This window comes from Somniosus microcephalus, chromosome 12, assembly GCF_052327205.1.
Source record: "Somniosus microcephalus isolate GS21.2 chromosome 12, FLI_Smic_1.0, whole genome shotgun sequence".
NCBI lineage: Eukaryota > Metazoa > Chordata > Chondrichthyes > Squaliformes > Somniosidae > Somniosus > Somniosus microcephalus.
Genome location: NC_140998.1, coordinates 196,037,776 through 196,043,849, shown reverse-complemented (window position 1 = coordinate 196,043,849; position 6,074 = coordinate 196,037,776). Strand labels below are relative to the sequence as shown.

General features: G+C 51.4%; 1 long non-coding RNA gene across 1 annotated transcript; it reads right to left on the bottom strand.

Annotated features, from left to right (window-relative positions):
• Nucleotides 1-2,799: 2,799 nt before the first annotated feature.
• On the bottom strand, nt 2,800-6,003 carry LOC147109863 (uncharacterized). Its single transcript, XR_015080443.1, has 2 exons — nt 5,522-6,003; nt 2,800-3,030 (listed from the first exon to the last, which is right to left on the bottom strand). It is a non-coding gene; the product is annotated as an uncharacterized LOC147109863 (long non-coding RNA).
• Between the last annotated feature and the right edge of the window lie 71 nt (nt 6,004-6,074).

The window sequence follows — 6,074 nt, the reverse complement described above, 5'->3', positions numbered from 1 at the left end:
TTTCCTGTTTCGGTTACATTTAAGCTTGTTTCTGGGGGAGAATTTCAGCGAGGCATCTCTTGATTTATGCCATCACTTCGAGGGGAGATCGGCAGTCCCCCCTCCGAAACGGTGCAAACCATCCCTTTTAGCCTTTTACATCGGGGCTTTTCCTGTGAATTTACGGCTGGAGATGGGGAAAACTGAGCGGAAAATCTTCGCCTGTTTCCTTCAGCTTGTCTTTATGGCGCAATGCTGCCGCCCGCTGGCGACAAAGCAGCACTACAGGGATCAAAAAGCAAAATTAATTCCCACAATGACAGAACCGCAGAGATTCGCAGCACAGAAGGAGGCCATTCGGCCCGTCATGTCTGTGCCAGCTCCTTGCTAGAGCGACCCACTCATCCAATACACCCGAAAACTCTGCTAAGATGGGCCGAACGGTCTGCCCCTTCTGTATCTGTATTAGCTGAACTCAGATTTGTGCGCAGGCACCTTTAACAGCCACACCTCACTTGTCTGTGGTGCAACTGTGGATTTCTATTTCTGTTTATGCTTATTTTTTTGCAAAGTAAACGCCGCAGAAAACCACGCAGCCCTCAGCTCACCATCTGTGTAAATGTGGGAAGACTTGAACTGGATGCAGAATCTGCAAAACAGCGCAGTTCCAATTCTGCCCTGTAGTGCCGGGTTACTGCCCGCAGGTGGCGCTTCTGCACTGCCTGTTATAAATGAAGACAGATTTTAGTTTTCAAATGAATGGAAGGAAATTCTTCAATTTGTCCAAATCATTTTGACCTGAGGAAGTAGGTATCAGCTGTGGCTCAGTTATACCCTCCCCACTTATTCAGAACTTCGTGGGTTCGAGCCCCATTCCAGAGATTTGAGCCCCATAAATTTAGTCTGACTCTCGCAGTGCCAGTACTGAGCAGCTACCCTCCTCATCGCCCCCTAACTCTTCCCACTCCTCCCCACCCCGCCCTCACTCTTCCCACTCCTCCCCACCCCGCCCTAACTCTTCCCACTCCTCTCCACCCCGCCCTAACTCTTCCCACTCCTCCCCACCCCGCCCTAACTCTTCCCACTCCTCCTCACCCCGCCCTAACTCTTCCCACTCCTCCCCACCCCGCCCTAACTCTTTCCACTCCTCCTCACCCCGCCCTAACTCTTCCCACTCCTCCTCACCCCACCCTAACTCTTCCCACTCCTCCTCACCCCACCCTAACTCTTCCCACTCCTCCTCACCCCGCCCTAACTCTTCCCACTCCTCCCCACCCCGCCCTAACTCTTCCCACTCCTCCTCACCCCGCCCCTACGATCACCTTCCCTCCACTCCCTGCCCACCGTAAACTCCCCTTCCTTCCTACCCTCCCCACCACGCCCCTACCCTCCCCACCCCGCCCCACCCTCCCCACCCCTACATGAACATTCCCCTTCCCTCCCAACCCCATCCCGCCCCTACCCTCCCCACCCTGCTCCTACCCTCCCCACCCCGCCCCTACCCTCTCCGCCCTACCCGAACACTCCCCTTCCCTCCCCTCCTCTCCCGACCATTCCAGCCCCTTCCCTCCCCTCCCCACCCCGCCCCTCCCCTCCCCGCCCTACCTGAACACTCCCCATCCCTCCCCTCCCCACCCCGCCCCTACCCTCCCCGCCCTACCCGAACACTCCCCATCCCTCCCCTCCTCACCCCACCCCTACCCTCCCCACCCTACCCGAACACTCCCCTTCCCTCCCCTCCTCTCCCGACCATTCCAGCCCCTTCCCTCCCCTCCTCACCCCACCCCTACCCTCCCCACCCTACCCGAACACTCCCCTTCCCTCCCCTCCTCTCCCGACCATTCCAGCCCCTTCCCTCCCCTCCCCATCCCGCCCTACCCTCCCCACCCTGCTCCTACCCTCCCCACCCCGCCCCTACCCTCCCCACCCTGCTCCTACCCTCCCCACCCCGCCCCTACCCTCCCCGCCCTACCGAACACTCCCCATCCCTCCCCTCCCCGCCCCGCCCCGTCCGAACACTCCCCTTCCCTCCCCTCCCCACCCCACCCCTACCCTCCCCACCCTACCCGAACACTCCCCTTCCCTCCCCTCCCCACACCGCCCCTACCCTCCCCACACCACCCCTCTCTCCCCGCCCTACCCGAACACTCCCCTTCCCTCCCCTCCCCTCCCCGAACACTCCCCTTCCCTCCCCTCCCCGCCCCTACCCTCCCCATCCCGCCCCTCCCCTCCCCATCCCACCCCTACCCTCCCCGCCCTACCCGAACACTCCCCTTCCCTCCCCTCCCCACCCCAGAGCTCAGGGCCTGAGCAACAGAAGGCACAGCCACCAAATGTTGAGCGATTATAATCAGGGATGCTCAAAAGGGGTGAATTAGAGAAGCGCAGATATCTCGGGGGGTTGTGGGGCTGAAGGAGATTTCAGAGATTGGGAGAGGCGAGGCCATGGAGGGATTTGAAAACAAGGATGAGAATTTTGAAATCGAGGTGTTGCTTAACCAGGAACCAATGTAGGTCAGCGAGCACAGGGGTGATGGGTGATCGGGACTCGGTGCGAGTTAGGACACGGGCAGCTGAGTTCTGGATGACCAAGGTTACGTAGGAAATACAGAATATAATCTTCTAATGTGGTAGAATAGGAAGGGTTTCACTCTGAAACTCTCCTTGCTGTACTTGTCCCGTGAGAGCGTAATACTGCACGGAATGGGAAACGTAGATAAATAATTAGGAACAGTCAATGTATTAACAAATTATGAAATCCATGTCAGAAGTGTTCAATCCCTGAGTGCTGTCAGTGATTTATCAGTCGGAATACCATAATAACATGGACAGATTTATTCCCATTAACTGGTACAGACTTTCTTGCAAAGCAATAAATGGAACAATTTCACTTCATCCACTAAAAGTTGGATGTGTAGATTAGTGAATCACAATCGCATACACTGTCACCTCAGAGTTAGGAACCTCTTCCTTTGGAACTTTTCTTGTTTGCCTCTCTCCTGCTTTTGAAGTGTGCAGCTTTAATAAGGCATATTCGATCTGACGGTCCTCCTGCGGAGACAGAAATGTGCATCCATTGTCACTGGGTTCCTTGAAGGTGGGAGATGATCCATCGCTGTGCACTTAGAGCTTGAGCAAAGCCAAGGTTCTGCTCCAGTAACGGAAAGTTTCAGCCCGTTTACTTCACACTTGGCAGAACAACCTGATCTCCAGCTCCTGGTTCTCCCAGGTGGCCGGCAATTGTTGCGGTCTGGGTGAGCCCGTGTTCGCCGTGTATGTTGAGTGCACGAGGTTGCAGCCCCTTCTCAACTTCTGGCTGCACTTCAGTCCCGCTCCTGATCTTTGGCCACCCATTGGGGAGGAGGGGAGCGGGCCAAGTCAGAGGACCTCCTCGTGGGACTGCTCCTGGGCCTGTCCAAGGTGGCCATCCGCAGGTCCAGGGAGAAGGCAGTCGAGGGGCTCGTGTGGCCCGGCCACCTGCCTCTCTTCCGTGGCTTTGTCTGCGGCCGGCAGTCCCTGGAGAGGGAGCCGCTGGTGTCCACTGGTACGCTTGAGGCCTTCCGCGACCGGTGGACACCAGAGGGCATGGAGTGCATCATCGACACCGCGAACAACATTTTGCTTTAATTTCATGCTTCATTTTGTTTTACTCATGATTTGAAGTTTATTGTCTGTGCCCCCTTTAAAAAGGGGGCATGTTTGTTCATTTCTATTGGCGACACCCGTCATCCTAATTGGCGTTTTGCAAAATTGTTAACTCCTGGTCTCAACACAGGCCAAAGCCGCATGGACCAGTGGACTCAACAAGAATCCTTTACTCTGTGACATATTCCAAGTTATGCAACATCGGACAGATGTGACTGGGTCAAGTCATACATCGATATTTCCGCAACAGAGCTCAGTCGACTACTCTCCAACTTCCTGCATCAATCGAAGTTTTCAAGATATCAAGGGGAACTGATAGAGTGAGAAACTATTTCTGCTGGTTGGGGATTCTAGGACTAGGGGACATAGCCTAAAAATTAGAGCCAGACCTTTCTGGAGTGAAGTTATGAAACACTCCTACACGCAAAGGGCGGTAGAAGTCTGGAACTCTTCTGCAAATGACAATTGATGCTGGGTCAATTGTTAATTTTAAATCTGAGATTGATAGCTTTTTGTTAACCAAAGGTATTAAGGGATATGGAGCAAGCCGGATCTATGGAGTTAGGTGGCAGATCAGCCACGATCTGCTGGAGTACTGCGTACAGTTTTGATCCCCTTATTTAAGGAAGGATATACCTGCATTGGAGGCAGTTCAGAGAAGGTTTGCGAGGTTGATTCCGGAGATGAAGGGTTGTCTTATGAAGAAAGGTTGAGCAGGTTGGGCCTACACTCGTTGGAGTTTGGAAGAATGAGAGGGGATCTTATTGAAACATATAAGATTCTGAGGGGGATTGACAGGGTAGATGCAGGGAGGATGTTTCCCCTCGTGGGGGAATCTAGAACTAGGGGGGCATCTTTTCAGAATAAGGGGACACCCATTTAAATCGGAAATGAGGAGGAATTCCTTCTCTCAGAGGGTCATGAATCTTTGGAATTCTCTTCCCCAGAGAGCTGTGGAGGCTGGGTCATTGAATATATTTAAGCTGGAGAGAGACAGATTTTTGAACGATAAGGGAGTGAAGGGTTATGGGGAGCGGGCAGGGAAGTGGAGTTCAGACCAAGATCAGATCAGCCGTGATCTTATTGAATGGCAGAGCAGGCTCGAGGGGCCAAATGACCGACTCCTGCTGCTACATCTTATGGTCTTATGATCTGATTGAATGGCGGAACAGGCTGGAGGGGCTGAATGGCCTCCTCCTGTTTCTATGTTCCTGTAATTCATAACATCTCCACATAATATTAACACCAAAAACACTCATTGCTTCTCCTTTCTGTGAACCTCTCACATAGATAATATCATTATCATCTAGTACAAAATGTGTCAAACATCTCAATGTTATTTTATGTTTACCCACTAAAGCAGCTGTGATTAAGTAGCCTCTCTACACATTAGGATATAACTCTGTGCTTGCACACACTTGGGAACGCAAGGCCTTGGCTCTCACCCACCTGAGTCCGAACTCTACGGACACAAATAAACGGAGGGTCTCCCTCTAGCGGAGTGAGTGCTCACTTCACATCAGCAAAGCAGAAACTCTACCTGTGTGGATTTTCGCCAGTTCAGTCCAGACACCCTTAAGCTTGATGCTAGCTTCGTATGTTGGTCAGACACATCACTGGCTCAAAAGCGATCTGCACTTTTGGAACAACGTTCAGTGGATAAGATCATCGATGGGAATTCTGGCTGATTTGTTCTCTGCCTTAGTTGAGCGATGCTGAGGTCAAGCGAAGGGCCCTCGAAATTCGAATGAATGAACAAAGCATTGTGACAGAGCATGGCAACCTCCTGATCCCCGTGACCCATTGTCACCACTTGGTGAATACGCCTCAGATTCTCTCTTTAATTAGTTTAATATTTTTATACTGTCTGCAAATGAAACATTGCTGGACAACATACCTGAACAATTTCCAACTGGGAAGGGTTGCTCTTGACACCTGAATCACAAAACAGGAATAGTGTCAGGAGTTATTGGGGTAATGGGTAGTTAAACTGAAAGTGTCTGTCTGTCTATCTATCTATCTATCTTTCAATCTATCTATCTATCTGTTTCTCTATCTGTCTATCTGTCTATCTGTCTCTCTATCTATCTATCTATCTATCTGTCTCTCTATCTATCTATCAGTCTCTCTATCTATCTGTCTGTCTGTCTATCTAGCTTTCTATCTAGCTATCTGTCTACCTCTATTCATCTTTGTCTGTCTTACATTATTAATTACTGAAAACATACTGATGAGCATTTTACAGGTATGTTTGGTTGTTTGTTATGACAGCTTCAGGCCGCAGACCTGGGCCTGGAATTTGGAATCTGTGGAATAGAACACCCACTTTGTCTTTTGGTGCCCGCCGTGTTTGACACTTCATCATTGCATTATGTCCAATTGCTAATTCATCTTCTCGCTTATGTCCTTTTTCATGTTTATTGATGTTATTATTAGCAGTGCCACTCTGG